Source organism: Diceros bicornis, chromosome 16, assembly GCF_020826845.1.
Source record: "Diceros bicornis minor isolate mBicDic1 chromosome 16, mDicBic1.mat.cur, whole genome shotgun sequence".
Taxonomy (NCBI): domain Eukaryota; kingdom Metazoa; phylum Chordata; class Mammalia; order Perissodactyla; family Rhinocerotidae; genus Diceros; species Diceros bicornis.
In genome coordinates this window covers 17,050,765-17,068,405 of record NC_080755.1, presented here as the reverse complement: position 1 = coordinate 17,068,405, position 17,641 = coordinate 17,050,765, and the positions used below count along the sequence as shown (strand labels likewise).

At 39.2% G+C, this 17,641-nt stretch overlaps 1 protein-coding gene across 1 annotated transcript in view; it reads left to right on the top strand.

The window, feature by feature from the left end:
- The first annotated feature begins 6,807 nt into the window (after positions 1-6,807).
- The window catches only part of MYOM1 (myomesin 1), a 138,018-nt gene continuing 127,184 nt past the window's right edge, over positions 6,808-17,641 (top strand). The window contains 1 exon segment of the mRNA XM_058556881.1: positions 6,808-6,898. The gene's annotated coding sequence lies outside the window, so the exon portion shown is untranslated.

The window sequence follows — 17,641 nt, the reverse complement described above, 5'->3', positions numbered from 1 at the left end:
AACCCGACACTTCCGGCCTTGGCTGAGCAAACCGGAAGGAAGCCTAGTCAGAGTTCTCGGCCAAAGAGTGGGCCTGACTTAATGGAAAGGCGACGGGGGGGAGGGGCCAGTGTGCTTAAAGGGCGCAATGCTGACCGAGTGCACGGGAAGTAAGTCTAAAGCGGGAGACTCAAAACATAGACGAGTATGTAATGGTTCGTTGGGTCCAACGACTGAGTTTTCGTCTTTTTTATACCTCGTCTTACAACGTAGCTTTTCTTCCCCCCTTTCCTGGTGGGAAATGGGTGAGTCTGTCCTGTGGGTTTGCCCCTCCGCACATTCCAGGGCACGGCCAGGGGCGGGGCTCGTTAGCCCAAGTCCTTGTAGGGAAATCGTGGAGAGGGCTGCGCGGCCCACGTGACTGGCCCTCGCCCCGCCCCCGAGCGTCCGGCCCTGCCGCCGCCCTAGCTGCCGGGTGGTTGTGCGCCTGCGCGGGGGCCTCGCCTTAGGGTGTGGGTTTCCGCATGTGGGACCCAGAGAGGTTCGCGTACCCGAGAGGAGGCCGTTGGGAAAGTGGTTTGATCTCTCTGTGTTGTGTTATTTTACGAAGAGTCCCACCCTTTCCCCACAGAAGCAAACATTGTGAAGTCCCCAGGGCCCTCAGCCAAGCGGCCACTATTTTTTCGGCCCGGATGGATTTCCTAAGGTCGTGAGTGGCTGAAGAGTTCCTCCCTCTGCAGAAACGTTTGCTGCAGTTTTTCCCAGCAGAGCCCCTTTGACCCCGATTAATAAGGAGAGCCTGACTGGATCCGCCTAGGAAGGGAGACGGGCGAGCAGCAGTAAGAGCTTACCAAATATGCCCCCCCCCCCCACCAAAGATGCAGACCGGCGGCTTCTGGAAGTAGAAATAAAAAGTCGGGTCTGTGTTTTCTCAGCTCTCCTTGCCGAGAACAGCTTCAAACAATGCATCTCGTGAAAGGAAAGCCCTGCCCAATTCTATTTTTTTCTGTCCAAAGTCTGGTGAGGAAGACGATTGTGCTGGTCACCTCAGCTCTGACCTCATCTACGAAAGGAGTGAGCTGGATCCCATAATACTCAGATCGTCGTCCCAGCCTAAGGTTCCTGCCTAGTTTGGCTCACGTGGCCAGAACGGTTCTGAAGTTTGGGGTTTCCCCAGGGTCCTCGCATTAAAAGGCGATCTCTCTTGAATCCCCCTGCTGACAAGGAAGGTAAAAGCTGCAGTGTAAGATACTCTACATATTAATAAGCCACACCTTCAAGGACCTCAGGAGCATTTTGTCTCTTAACCAGTAACATATTCCAAAATTATCTTAGAGGTAAAGTCACTGAACAATAAATAACTGCCCTAATTCTATAGTGTGAGTGAAGCAATGATGATTAGTTTCCCAGGCTTGCTTGATAGTAAGAATCACTTGGGATACTAGTTAAAAAACAAATTATTGGGTGCCTCATCTCCAACCCGCTGAATCAGAATCGTCTAGGGTGGGTCCTGGTAAGCCATTGATTTAACTGGGGGTCTAAGTGACTCATCCTGAAATGTGGGGATGCAGAGCTAGACGGCTTAGGGCCTGAGGCTTAGGCAGTGACAGCTCAACTCCAGACGGCAGAGTGGTGGGGGACTGCAGTCTGTTCTTGGAGTTTGGCTAGGACAGCAGTGCGGGCACCCGGCAGTGCATACACACCTCCACAGAGTGGTGGCCGGCACCAGGGAGAGCTCGGGCCTTCCACTGCTGTCCTCTCCTTCAGAAAGAAGACTTGAACTCAATAATGAAATGGATAGTTTTTGTTTTCCCCTCAGCTCGAGGGGGAGCAGTCATGTTCTTTTGCTTCTATAGTGTCAGATAATTGCGTTGTTTGTCTTCCTTCTTTCCTTCCGCTCAGTCAATCCACAAGTATTAAACAGCAGCTGCATTGCCGAGCACCGTGGTGGGTGCTGTTTTGTGCTCTTTGAAATAGAGCGTAGTTGCTACCTCTGGAATTGGGGGGTGGGAGAAGGGGTAGAAAGGGTCAAAAAGGCACAGGGGGTGTCAGGGAACAGTTGTGGAACAGTACAATTAGGTAAGGCCTGTAGAAGGAGCACAGAGGAGGAAATAAACCTGTCTGGGGACTTGTGGAAAGTGTCTCCTGGGGGACTGTTGGAGAGCTGATTCTAGAAGTCAGTGGGGAAAGAGGAGAGATTCCAGACAAAGAGAGCAGCATGCCTGATTGGAGGTGAGCAGAAGGCCCAGCTGATTGAAGATTAATAGGAATTGTGTGATCCATGTTCATTCATTCATTCATTCATTCCACAATTATGGGTGTTCATTCCACGACCCTATGGGTATACAAGGGGTTAGCCAGCCAGTGTGGAAAAATAAAATCTTGATAAAATGTTCTCCCAATTTCCATCTAATGTTTTGATATTAAATTTTAATGATTGGATCCAACACCAAAGTCCTCTGACTCTGATACCTCTATCCTTCTGGACTGTACAGGAGATCTTTGCCCTCAGGTGACAATCTCCTTTCTACCTTGTCACTAAAAGTTTAGAGACTTGGGTTATCCTTCAAATCCTTCCTTTAGCCGGAGGGCAAGTTATTCAGCTGATCTGAGCCTCAATTTTCTGGTTTGTAAGACAAAGGATAACATCTGTCCTGCCTACTTTATAGAGTTTTCTGATTAAATCAGATAGTTTATATGAAAGTTTTTGTTACGTATAGAACAGTGGCTTTCAAACTTTTGACTGAAACTCACAGTAAGAAATTTATATCGCTAAGCAATACTTGACTACCTATGATGCTTTCTAAGATTTCTATTTTCAATTTTATTCCATTTAACTTTGAAATGCTCCTCAAGACGCACTAAATGTGAGTTTATGATCCAGTAATGCAAAGGTTCTCAACCTGGGGTGACTTTCCCTCTGAGGGAATATTTGGCAATGTCTGGAGATATTTTTGATTTTCACACCTGGGGGGCTGTTACTGGCATCTAGTGGGTAGAGACCAGTTGCTAAACATCCTTCGATGCACAGGACAGCCTCCCACAACAGAGCATTATTCGGTCCAAAATGTCAGTGGTGCGGGAGTTGAGAAAATCCTGCTCTAATGTTTCCAGACCTGAGAGTATGTAGTGTTCAGTTATTTGGGGGTACTATAATTGCTAAAAGGACACTATTGCTCCTGCCTAAACGTGAGGCTTTTTTTTTTTCTTTTTCTGAGACTAGATCTAAAGGGAGAAAGAACAGAAACTCACAGTTACTGTGCACCTACTATGTACTAGGTATTTTACATAAACATTTTTATCATTTAATTCTTTAAAAAAAGCCCTGTGAGGTAGGTATTATCACTTCCATTTCACAGATTAGGAAATGGATTAGCTAGCTCTACCCACCAGATGCCAGAGCCTGAGGCTCAAATACTTTGGTGACTTACACCTGCTACCCAAAAGGCAATAAAAGAACCAAGATTATAATTCATGTCTCTGCTTGTCCAGGATATAGAAGGGAGGATCGGGGGGGGGGCGTGGGGGGGGATGGCACAGTATTTCTTATTCATATATCCCTAACTCCTTATATAGTGCCTGATTATCCATGGGTGCCGTAAATATTGGGTAACTGGTTACTTGTTCAAGTGCACATAGCTAGTAAGTGACCCAACCAAAGCCCATATTTTATTTCACCATGCTGTGCTCTCTCCTTTGGTCCAAGGAGGGCAACTCCTTGCCCAAGCAAGGAAGCATGGCCAAATTGACCCTTGATATTTATTACCTAAGTCAATGATCTCCTAGTGATCCCTTGCAATTTTTATTGCATGTAAGAAACTTTTGAATGTTAAGAGACATGACTTACATTCTGGTTTTGACTACATAAATGGAATTCTAATTCTTTGTACGTGAAAATGGGACCTAACAATTAGCATTAATCCCAGGAAAACAGTAGGAGGAGCTCCTTTCGTTTACATGAAGTAAAGATATTTAAGTTAATCTGTGTGGAAATTAGTTTTAAAGCACCAAAACTACAAACAGTGTATTAAAAGGGTGTTGAAAATTCTGCATAAAGAATTGTTTTTTAAAAATATTAATCAAAATTATTTTTAAATTCAGGAAGAATAAACAAAATAAAAGCAATAATGTGGAATTGAATTAAGACTATTTGAGGAAAGTTATCACTTCCATATTAGTAAATTTGAAAAAATAAATTAGATAGATAAATGCTTAGAAAAATTAAAATACTAAATGAGATGCAAAAAGAGAGAATATGAATAAACCAAACCAAAAGAAGAAATAAGAATTACCTAGAAAATAAGTCACCTGGCCCTGATAATTAATTGAAGAAATGCTGTTCCAATTGTTAAAAGACAAGATTCCTAATACCATAAACTGTTTTGAAATATATAGCCTAACATAGTTGATGCTAATAATAGTTTGTTAATGAATGAATGCAGTGATCAAATTACATTTACTGAATTAATTTTATGAGTCAAATATTATCTTTAAATACCTCCAAATAAAACTAATACCTAAAACAAAAATTAGAGCTGAGGCTTACTTCAACCAATTCTTTAGTTTCCTCATCGGAAAAGGGTCATAATAATAGTATCCACTTTATTGAACTGTTCGTGAGAATTAATTGAGATAATCCATGTAAATTTCTTAGTGAGAAATCAACTTTGGTTGTGTTAAGGCACTGACATTTGGAGTTTATACAGCAGTTATCCTACCCTGACTAATTAATATACCAATGCTTTGTCTACTCAACCGGAGGAAACAAGCTGAGTGGTCACACTTTAAATAAATGACCATAAACCTCAAGTGGGCCCTTGATGCTACCTTGATGCTCATGACATTTCCCTAGTCCTTTCATGCTCTTGCTCTCTTAGATGTCAGTTCTATCATTTCTATCTTCTCACACCTCCAACACCGTCTCCCTCATCCTTGCTCTCAGTCAATGACCTTGCTTCTAAGTCGCTGAGTAAAAAGGAACTCCCAAAAACTCCCACCACCACATCTACCCACTGACCAGCCTCTGTCCCATATGTTGTCTTCTCTCTCCTCTTCTGTTAAATAGAGAGGAGAACCCTCCTTGCTCCTGTGGAAAACCACTTCCTCCGTTTGCTCACTCTTGTCACTCCAACAATTCTGCCCTCTCCTACCTTGTCAAGTTCTCTATGTATATATTGGATTATTCGCATAAACAGGTATGCTGCAGTGTATCCCATATGTGGCAGGCAGAATCATGGCTCCCCGAAGATGTCCACAACCTAATCTCCAGAACCTGTGAATATGTTAGGTTACATGGCAAAGGGGAATTAAGATTGCAAGTGGAATTAAGTTTGCAAATGAGCTGACCTTAAAATAGAGAGATTATGCTGGTGGGCTCAGTGTAATCACAAGGGGCCTTAAAAGGAGAAGAGGGAGCCAGGATAAGACAGAGAGAGATGTGACTGTGGAAGAATGGTTAGAGTGATGTAATGTTGCTGTCTTTAAAGATGGAGGAAGCGGGCCTTGAGCCAAGGAATGTGGGTGACCTCTAGAAGCTGGAGAAGACAAGAAAATAGATTCTCCCCTAGAGCCTCTAGAAAGGAACACAGTCTTACCGACACTTTGATTTTAGCCCAGTGAGACCCAAGTTGGACTTCTAACCTATAAGATAATTAAATTGTATTGTCTTAAGGCACTAAATTTGTGGTAATTTCTTACAGCAGCAATAGAAAACTAATATGTCATGTTACAAACAGACACAACAAAAACTCCTCTTCCTGATGCACTTTTCTCCTCCAGCTATTGTACTATTTCTTTGTTCCCCTTTATCAAACTCCTGAAAAGCATCACCTATACCCACTGGCTCCAGTTCTCTCTTAAACCCTCTATAATAAGGCCTTTTTCCCAAAAACTCCACCATACTTGTGCTTTTCAAGGTCACCATCATGGCGCATTCTCAGTTCCCAATCAGATTCGACAGGGTGATCACTCCCTCACCTTGAAACATTCTTCTCTTGCTTCCAAGATGCTGCACTCTCCTGGTTTTCCTCCTTCCTATTGCTCCTCTTCAGTCTCCTTTGCTAGTTCCTCCTAATTTCACCAAGTGATGGTGTGATGATCCAGACAAGTCTCTCCAAAGAATTCTGGATACTGGTCTCTCTAGAATCTCTCAGGTCTAGAGATTGATCTCGTTGCCTCTTATAACTGCTGAGGTGGATCACTAACTAGGGGTCACAAAATTGATTTCACAGTCTTGTAGCAGGTCCTGAACAGATGTTCTGACAACTAGCGCTCTCAGCCTTTGGCACATTTGCCAAAACTGTGAGAGAACATAAACCTCATGCTTGCATCCTATTGCACTGAAAAATATTAAATCATTTTTGATTGTTCTCTACATTTTCACATATGTTTGACTTGCTTTCCAACTAGCTTGTAAACATATCCTGTATTACTTTTACACTAAGTAGAAGTTTTTCCATGTATACTTGTACGATAATAATAAAATAATGAGTTATTATTATTATTTATGGAGCCAGGCACTCTGCTAAGTGTTTTATTAACATTACCTTGCAGTCATTGCCTTGCAAGGTAATTACTGTCGCCTCCATTTTACAGATGAGGACTTGAAGCTTAGAGAGGTTAGTAACATGTCCAAGGTCATATCAACAGAAAGAGAAAAGGCAGGAATCTGACGCAGGTCTGTATGATTTCAAAGCCTGAACTTTCAGCCTCTATGCTATATTGATTGGTGAAGCATGCTAATTATTAATAAGAATGACCTGTGTTAATAATTTGGAGTGGGAATATTTACTCAAAATGTTGACTTGTTTCTTTGTTCTTCCCAGGAAAAGAAACTCTGTGGTCTCTTGCAGACTTTCCAGTAAGACTTAATTTCACTGGAATTAGTGCCTTGGGAAAATATCTGCTTTGTCAGCCACCTGTAAGTGTATTATAACTTTTGATTCTGAGTTCTTCTTTCCTCTAGAGAAATAATGGTAAATGAAAGTAATTTCTATGAGCAGTTTCCATTTCATATAACTTGTTAACATTTAACACAGACACCTCCTTTTGCATTGCTTCATGGAGTTCCAGTTCAGTAAAGTGTTAAAGCACTGGTCTGGCAGTGCCCAGTAATCCCTGAAATGTCAGAGAGCCAGAGGTTAAGTCTGAAGGGGCTTTACCAAGGTCAGTATTCTTCAGTGTCTCACTGTGTGGTACACAATTCATTACTTGCTTCAGGAAGAAGAAAGAAGCATGATATAAAGATAGACATACTTCCCAAGAGTGTCTTCTTCTGTTTGTATTCCCAGTACCTTGCACAGTGCCAGACATGTCATATGTGCTCGATAAAAGCTAAGTTAAAACTGTAAACCCTATTCAAGAATTTTGGTGCAAAAGTAGTAGAAAAAAATATGGGAGGTTTAGGAAGTGGTTAAATGATAAAGTAGTCCTGTGTTGAAACACAACCAGATGCATCTTATCAAACTTCTATATGGCCTGCTAGGTCCAGAATGAAAATTTTCTTGATGCATAGGTAATTGAGGTGACCAGATTAGCCATAGACAAGTTACACTTTGTTTGGATATATAGGCCCAATTAAAATTATTGTCCAAGGCAGGAGAAAACAATGAATAAAATCTTTTATATTACTATATTAATTTTTATAGTAATTCTTTCTATTTAAACACTTTTCATATAAAATACTTCAGATGTTAATTAAAATAATATATACGTACAATAGTTACATGAAATTTACATTATGTAAGTAAGTAAGAACAACAGTGTCTATGTGTAAACTAACATTAGTGTCCTTGCCTAATATAAATTCTTTTACATGACTTTAAACCATTACAAATATTATAAAGGAACAAAATTCCAAACCACCAAACCAGATAGTGTTAGGGTTAAAAACAGGAAAATTGGCCAAGGAATGAAAAATATTAATAGAAATAGATTCAAAACTATAGGGCTCAACACATGCCTTGCCAAGTGTAATAAACAATGGTAAAAGAAATAATTATGTATGAAATGTAGTTGAAAAATAGAATATTAAAACTGAGAAAAATAAACTTAGATTAAGCTCTCGTAGCATATATCACATTAAATTGCAGGTGAGTTATAGTTACCCATAAAACATAAAGCATAATAAGTTGAATGAAATAGAATTGTGTAAGTTATCTTGGTTGGGGAGAAGAATATAAGGCTTTAAAAATGGTTTTAACTAAGGTATCATTGTCATAAGTAAACCACACATATTTAAAGTGTACAAAGTGGTAAGTTTTGACATGTGTACACTTGTGAAACCATCACCACAATCAAGATATTGACCACTTGCATAACCCTGGAGGTTTCCTCACCTCTATTTGTAATCCATCCTTTCTAACTCCTCCCACTTTTCCCCTCCCCCATCCCCAACCAACCACTAATCTGCTTTTTGTCACTATAGTTTGCTGAACTATAAGTTTTTGATTGGTGAAAGTGTTACTGGTTATAAGATTAATGATTCCACTTTAACGCAAGTCAAAACATAATGAAAAAAAGCATGGAAAGAATTGAAATGGAAACATTTTGTGATAAATATGATAGATAAAAGCTTAATATCTAGAATATTTTAAAAATGTAATAAAAAGAGTGTTTATTTTGGCTTGTTTGATATCAAGGAATAGAGACACAGTCCAGTTAGTTCAAGAAAAAGGATACATATTTTAGAGGTATACGTGAACTGGATCTAAACTGGAGAGTTCCTAAAAACAGAGGTAGCTTGAGGGATTGCCTCTGGTTTTTCTCTCATGAGCCAAATGGTTCTCTGAGTGCTCCTCTGCTTCTTTACGCACATCTACTTTGTTTTCTCTCTACCAACTGTCTTTCTTTGCTAACCTTAGTCTCTGGTCTCTCATAATTTCAGCTTGCCATGGCCTCTCTGACTCCAGATATACCCGTGGCATCTCTTGGTTCAGCCATTTTGACTTTTGCTCCTTCTGTTAAGTGTATTGACACTCAGTGGTTCCAAATTGAAATTCTCAAGAGAGGAATGTGATTGGCTTGGCTGCCCTTTTTGGCCCCGGGCTGTACATTGCAGGCTGCTGGACAGGATATATATCAGTTACCTTTGGGTCTGAAATGACCCATGTCCTGTGGTCAGAGAGCAGGAATCACATGGTACAAAACATCAGCAGGTGCTGTGAGCAAGGTGAGCATTGAGTGCTTACCTGTTCAGTGAAGAGAATGGAGCTTTAGAGCCAGATGGAGCTGGGTTCAAATCCCAGCTCTGCTGTTTACTGGCTATGTGACTTTGGGTAACTTGCCTAACATCACTCTCTGAATCTTAGTTTTTTCATTTGTAACTAGGGGATGATAACTGCCTTGTAGGGTTTTTTCAAAAAATAAATAAAATAATATGTGTAAAGCATTTTACAGTATCTATCACACAGTAGATCTCAATTACTGGTAGCTATTTTGTTTTATTTTTAAATTTTATTTGCTTTTTTCTGTTTTTTTTCTTTTTGAGGAAGATTGGCCCTGTGCTAACATCTGTTGCCAAGCTCCCTCTTTTTCCCTTTTTTGTCCCCAAAGCCCCAGTTTATAGTTGTTTATCATAGTTGTAGAGTTATAGCTCTTCTATATGGGACACCACCTTAGCATGGCTTGATGAGCGGTGAGTAGGTCCGTGCTCATGATCCAAACCAGCAAACCCTGGGCCACCGAGGCAGAATGTGGGAACTTAACTGCTACGATACTGGGGTGCCCCTTGTTTTGTTATTATATTAACAGATTAATAATAATCTCAAGAAAAATAATCAATCTCTATGGCAAAGATCAAAAGATAGCTCACACAAGGGGAAAACCAAATAGTTAGCTAACATTGAAGAAAATGTCCAGCCTCACAAAGAATTTTAAAAATGCATTTAAAAATAGCAATTAGGTATATCTCACATCCGTTAAAGTTGCTAAAATAAATTAAATTATACATTCCAATATTGATAGGGCAATGAAGAAAGAGTACATTCATATTTGGTAGGTGGCATTATAGATTAGCCTAATTATTCCAAATAGCAATCACACAAAACATACCCTTCAATTCATAGTCCCTTTCTGGGGAAATACTTCCCAAGGAGGTAATTGAAAAGGAAAACTTCTATTTGTACAAAGTATTTATAGCTCTCTTCTTAATTCAGAGGCTTTCATCATTTTAGACCTGAGAGAGACCTAAGAGATTGTTTTTCCTCTTGGGCTGCACATTAGAATCATTTAGGATCTTTTAAAAACATTGATGTCCTATGTCCAAAGATTTTGAGTTAATTGTCCTGGAATATGGCCTGAGCCTGAGTACAGTTTAAAGCTCCTCAGGTGATTCTAATGTGTCGCCAGGACGGAGAACCACTCTTCCAGTCCCGCTCCGTTAGGGGAACCATGAAAAAACAGCCAGGGTGGTTAAGGGGCCTCTGACAGGAAGACACATGTATATGTGGTAAAAGAGCTGGGTTGAAAATGAAGGTGCTCCTAGTTGTAACTTCTAGTCTTGGTGAATAACTGGAAATATCCATATGCCCAACATTTAGAAACTAGGTAGCAAATTATGGTGGAATAGTACAATGCATTCATTAATTGTTATTGAAAGGATGTCTATGGACGAAGCAGGACATAGTGTATACACATTGATGAGAACCAAGTGTGATAGTGTTGTGTCCATTGCTGGGAATCCAGAGATTCCCCCCTTGGGAGGGGCACAGTTCTCCCTTCATGCTCTTCTCTCCCCAACAGGTGGTCAAGTCTCCCATCTCTGTTGTGGTGTGTAGGGTTATCAATGTCCAGGACTGCTGAATGGTGGGCTGTCACTGATGAACAGTAAAGAATCAGAAGAGTCCCTTTTTAAAATCTGTGGTGAAAAATACATAACATAAAAGTTACCATCTTAAAGTTCAGTGGCGTTAGGTACATTCAGATTGTGCAACAATCGCCACCATCCATCTGCAGAACTTTTTCATCATTTCCCAACTGTAACTTTCCACCCATTAAACAATAACTCCATATTTCCCCCACTCCACCACCCCAGTCTCTGGCAACTACCATTCTACCTTATGTCTCTGTGAATTTGACCTAGTTCCTCATATAAATGGACTCATATAACACATATCCTTTGTGACTGGCTTATTTACCTAGCTTAATATCTTCAAAGTTGAGTCCATTTTTGAGGATAAATCATTCCTGTCTTTCTCTCTCCTCCCTTACACTTTCCACCAAAGGCCTGTTTCCTTCTGGGTTGAGGATCACCCCATCGCGTCTATTGGTCTTTGCTTTCCTGTTCTAGTGGCTACCTTGCCTTTTCCCTTTTCTTTTTCTAGGCTCAATCTTATCTAGTGAGCAGGGTAGGAAAAGCTAGTTCTGTAACCTTGTATCTGAAACTACTAAGTCTGAAGGTTTGTTTTATTTATTTTTTTTTCCTCTTTTGTTTCTGCGTCAGTGTGGATTGGGAGGTGGTGGGAAGGGGACTCTTAGGTTATGAAAAAGAGAGAAGAAGGAAACACAAAAAATAATCAGATTAATACTTAGAGACATACTCTTGCCTCAAATATAAAAATGATATCTACAGTATTAAAAGAATTGAGGAAGTTATAGAATTTCATCAGAAGTAGTTTGTTTTAAGTATGAGGGAGTATTGTGTACCAGTTAACCACATGAACTCTGGATCTAGGTTATCTGAATCTGAATCCTAGCTCTAACACTTTTTAGCTGTGTGTCCTGAAGCAAGTTACTTAACTTCTCTGTACCTCAGTTTTCTCATCAGTGAAAAGGGTATAATAATAATAGTACCTACTGTATAGATTGTTGTGAAGAATAAAGAGGTTAATACATATAAAGCATTTATAATACTATCTGGGAGATAGTAAGTACTGTGTAAGTGTTAGATATCAATACTTTTTGGTCAGTGTTTTGATGCTTCTGTTATCTGTCACACCAAATTTGGTTAATTATATCAGGAAAATTAGATTTAAAAATTCGAGATAGCATCATTCATAGTTGCCCAAACCAAGACACAATGCAAAGTTCATTAACTGAAGAATGGATAAGCCAAACGTGGTGTATCTTTCAGTGAAATACTTCTCAGCAATAAAGAGAAACAAGCTGCTGAATCATGCAACAACAAGGATGAATCTCAAAAACATCTTGCTCAGTGAAAAAAAGCCAAACACAGAAGACTACATATCACATGATTCCATTTGTATGGAATTTCTAGAAAAGGCTGAACTATAGAGACAGAAAGCATGTCAGCAGTTGCCTAGGTTGTGGAAGGGACTAAGGATTAACTGTAAACCGGCACAAGGAAACTTTTTCCCGTGATGGAAGTGTTTTAAAACTGGAACTTGGTGATGGTTACATAACTGTATAAATTTACTAAAACTCATTGAACTTTATTTTTAAAATGGGTGGATTTTTTGGTATGTAAATTATACTTTTATAAAACTGTTAAAAAGGAATTTAAAATACATTGAAACTGGAGATTCAGATCTGTTGCTCTTTAGTCTGGTTCTCACTTAAAAAAAAAGAAAGAAAAACACTTTATTGTTTTTGTAAAATAACATGTGTTGATTGTTGGGAGACAGTTCTCCATGAGTCTGTCATGTTTCTGCACGTCTTGCAAGCAAGGCTCTGGCTTCCCTTTGTTCTAGACTATTTTTCAGGAATGTTTTAAGATAGAGAAAGTGTCTCCCTCTAGGGTAAAAGGCAGACGTGCTTACTATCCAGTATAACAAGGAAAATGTCTGCCTCTGGAGCAAAGGGCAGGCATACTTAATGCTCATTATAATTATAAAATATTCAGGCTCCCTAAGCTCCAAGTTCCTCTCTTATAGTGCAACCCAGTGTGTGTGTGTCATTGTCACCTGGCCCTCTTCGTGTTGCACTGTGGGAACTGGGGTTGGCAAACCAGTGAAGAATATGCTGAAGCTCTGGCTTCTGCTATTGCTGTGAGTAATAAAGTCCTTTAACTAACCCAGGAGTCTCATGTCTTGTCAGCATCCATGGAACTATAGCAGGCAGACTTGTTAGCTTGCAAGTAGGGTAAAATCTCTCACCCTTCAGTTTTTTTGTGTTTGTGGTGAAATCTTCATAACATAAAACTTACCATTTTAACCATTTTTAAGTGTACAGTTCAGTGGCATTGAGTATATTTGTATTGTTGTGCAACCATCACCACCACCCATCTCCAGAATTTTTCATCATCCCATATTGAAACTGTACCCGTTAAATGCTAACTCCCCATTTCCCCTCCCCTAAGCCCCTGGTAACTACCATTTTACTTTCTGTCTCTATAAATTTGACTATTCTAGGTACCTCATATAAGTGGAATCATACAATATTCGTCCTTTTGTGTCTGGCTTATTTCACTTAGCATAATGTCCTCAAGGTTCATCCATGCTGTAGCATGTGTCAGAATTTCATTCCTTTTTAATGCTAAATAATATTCCATTGTATATCTTCACAGTTCTTGACACTAATTATAAAAAAAAAAAGAAAAAAATATAAATAGAGGAAGAGGGTTTGGATAAGCAAGATGAAGGTTCTTGTGATGGGGGAGGGAATTGAGGAGAGGAGAGGGAGATAGGGCAACTGATAAAGAATAGAAACTAATTCCATTTCTGCAGCCACGAGTGCAGCATTCCACAGAAACCAAGGCCACTGTGGAATTATGCTTGAGCTTCCTGGGATCTGGCATCTAGTCTGGGGGATCTGGGCAGGGGTGGGACCCTATCCCACCTGCCTCTATGCTGGTGCTGCACCATTGCAGGGTTTTCCTTTTCCAGGACCAGGCTGTCAGCCCCAGCTATTCTCCCCGGTCCCTATCCTGGATGAGAGCACACACGGGCCCCTCACAGTCTGTGGGTCCTGATGCAAGACAATGTGTTGGCTTAATTTTCCCATTGCCCAGATACAGGCAAAATTAGAACTAGATCTAATTTTAGATCTAGATCTAGTTCATCTAGTTTAGAACTAGTTCATTCAAAAACTAGGTGATATTTGGCTTCTGATAAGAGTCTTAGCGCCCCCTCCTCTAGCCCTTTCCCACCATCACCTCTCCCCTCTGCCTCCCTCCCCACTGCTCTATTCATAACAAATCTGAGACTCTGGCCCATCACACAAAGACTTAAAAAACTGATAACATGCTGGAACACCTTTCTAGATTATTTTCCTTATAATAAAGATGAAAATCATAAAATGACACTCTCAGGAGAGAGCATTTCAGACATGAGCTAGGAGGTAGAAGCAGACTTTTTGGAGCAAGGAGGATTTATTTTATTCTCCCCCAAATTGCTCCACATAGGATGTTGCTAATTAGCTTAAGATCCAGGCAAGAAAAGAACAGCCACTTTTTGGATTGATAGCACAGTTATTAGAGCTAGAAGACACCTTAGAGATCATCTGGTTCAAATCCTTTATTTTATAGATAAGAAAACAGAGCTTCAGAGAGGGTAAATGATTTTTCTTTTTTTTTTCTTCTTCTTTTTTTTTGAGGAAGATTGGCCCTGAGCTAACATCTGTTGCCAATCTTCCTCCTTTTTTCCTTTTTTCTCCCCAAAGCCCCAGTAGATAGTTGTATGTCATAGTTGTACAGCCTTCTACTTGCTCTACGTGGGACGCTGCCTCAGCATGGCTTGATGACCGATGCATAGGTCTGCACCCAGAATCTGAACTGGCGAACCCCAAGCCCCGAAGTGGAGCTCATGAACTTAACTGCTACACCGCGAGGCTGGTCACAGGGGAAATGATTTTTCAAAGTTGCTCAGTGAACAACAGGACTAGATGTCAAATGCCATATATATATATATTTAATTTTTTAAAATTGGACAACTCTGAGATAGGAAGGAAACTTAAAAGAGCTCAGTGAATAATCAATCTAGTTAAGCTTTTCCTTCTGTTGAAAGCATCTTCATTAAAGAAATACTGCTTAGAATTTGGAAGTTCTTGACCACAAGACCTGTGTCAGTCATTTTGGTTTCCCTGGACCTAGCATAGTGCTTCACATAATAGGCGGGTAATGAGTGATATATTAGATTTGCTCCTTTAGTTCTTTTTGGTTTTGCTTTGTACAGATATAGCAACTAATCGCATCTCCCTTTTGTACTGTGTTCATCATTTCACCTACCACATTGTACCATAGTTATTCTTAAGTGATCTTTGTCTACCCAGCTAGACAGTGGCTACTTTGAGGACATGAATTAGTCACCTCTGGACCCTAGTGCATAGCACAGTGCCTGACACATTAGTAGGTTTTCAGTAAATGCTTAATGAACTGAGCTGAGTAAATATAGGTCTTTATTTTTCCATATTGTTGATACATGGGTTTTGTTTGTTAACTAAAACCCCCAGCAACTTAAATAAAAAACTTTCTTGATTTCAGTTGGAATTTAGTTTTTGTTTGTTTTGTTTGCATTTCGTTTCTAAAGACTATTTCTTTGTTTATTCCCTCATACATAGAATAATGATTTCCTAGTAACTACTTCCTCATCTACTGTAAAACAAAAATTGCTAGGTGGCTAAATATAATTTACACATTTATTTTGGCTTTTAGGATACACTACTATTAGTTAAACTTGTCACTTCACACTTACAAAAATATTAATACCCTTACAGTTAGTTTGAAGAGAGAATGTATCTACTTTAAAACTTTCTTTAAAAACTAACTATAATTCTGGAAGCAAATGTTTTCTGAAATTTCCAGACTTTTATAATCGTACACTTTTTAAAAAGTATTTTGGATTAGATGATTTTCTGGGAAATTTGAAATTAACAGTTGATTAGCATTCCATTAAGTTTTTAGAATAATTACACATCTATAAGGGTGTTATGATTAAATCCAAGTAATCGACAGAATGACTATACATCTGTAAGGGAATTGTGATTAAATCACAGTAATTGATATGTATGAGCCCAACTAAATTTTTCTTCTTTAATTTTAGTTTTATTATGTAGTACACCACAGTATGTAGTTTATTACCTGGATAGTTATATTTGGGATAAATATGTTGTTAGAAAAGTTTGAATCCAGCTGATGCTACAGCAGAAAGACCACTTAGGAGACTTGGTCAGGTCTAGCTCATACTTGTTTTTTTTTTTTGCGGGGAAAGATTTGCCCTGAGCTAACATCTATTGCCAATCTTCCTCATTTTTATTTTTCTCCTCCCCAAAGCCCCAGTACATGATTGTATATGCTACTTTAAATTGTTCTAGTTGTTCTATGTGAGCCACCGCCACAGCATGGCAACTGACAGGTAGTGTGGTTCTGCGAGGAGGAAGCAAACCCCGGAAGCTGAAGCAGTAAGTGCCTAACTTTAATGCTAGGCTGTGAGGGCTGGCTCTAGCTCATGCTTCTTTTGTTTTATTGTATATTTGTTTGAAATATTGTATATTTGTTTGAAATAAACTCTTTGGCTTTCACTGGGATCCTGAGTGTCAATGAATAAGTGATATTTTAGTTTTTTCATGAGTGTGTGTGGACTTCTCTTATTGTGCATTTTCAACAGGGATCAAAGTTCAGTAAATAATTTTAATCTATTGATATTTGTAGCCAGTACATCTAATAAATAGTTGTCTGTTACATAGAAAATATAACTAAAACTCTTCTTTGGTAATAGTTCTTCCTTCTGATGGACATTATTGGCACATGGCTCACTCTATCTATCTATCTATCTGTCTATCTATCTATCATCATCTGTCCATACACACACACACACACACACACACACACACAGTTAAATGGTTGAAAGCCAATATACTATGATACATAGGAGGCTGGGCTCTGTGTAAAACAGACTTACGTTTGAATCTTCTGTCACATTCTAATTGTGTGACTTTAAGAATATGAATCTCTCTAAATTTCAGTTTCATAATCCATAAAATGTTTTTATGTGTGTGTAATGATTAAATAAGATGCTGTAAAGCAGTTAGCATTAATGCCTGGCATATAGCAAATGGTCATTCAATATTAATTAGTATTATGATGATTCATATCTCTTATTTTTGTTTATTTTTCCTCTTTCATGCTTCAAGAAGATTCGAAGCAACTTACCATGTTCTCTAAAGAAATGGCTCCCTGGGAACCATTCCAATGGCCAGTGGATAAAACTCAGAAGAACCACTGCCATTCTATATTGGATGTTTAGAGAACAAATGGATACTTGGAGAACATAAAGCTTGGAAAACTCTCCTATTGATTCTAGACAGCTAAAATGTCCATATGCACACTAACAGGAGGTGTATTTAGATAAAGAAATGCCGAGTTGAATTCAATCAGGACTAAGCGAAGTACGTTCTTTTATATACTTTGGGGACCTCAGAAGCTGACCCTCAGTTATGAGTGGAGACCTATAATGCACTTGAAAGACTATTTCAAAATGTATAGTTTCTTGTAAACAAAGTGCCACTGGAGGGAGGATATGGCAATGCATGACAAAAAGTGCATGGGATTTGGAACCCAAATATCTCTGAAGGAATTGCATTTACGTTATTTACTAGCTGTGTGCTCTTTGGCAAATGACTTTGCCTCTCGAAACCTCAGTGTCCTCAGCTATAAAATGAAGCTAATGATACCTACCTTGTAGGCTATTATGAGAATTAAATGAGATCATGTATACAAATTGCCTATCACAGTGTCTGGCACTTGGTAAGGTCCTCAACAGTGTTAACT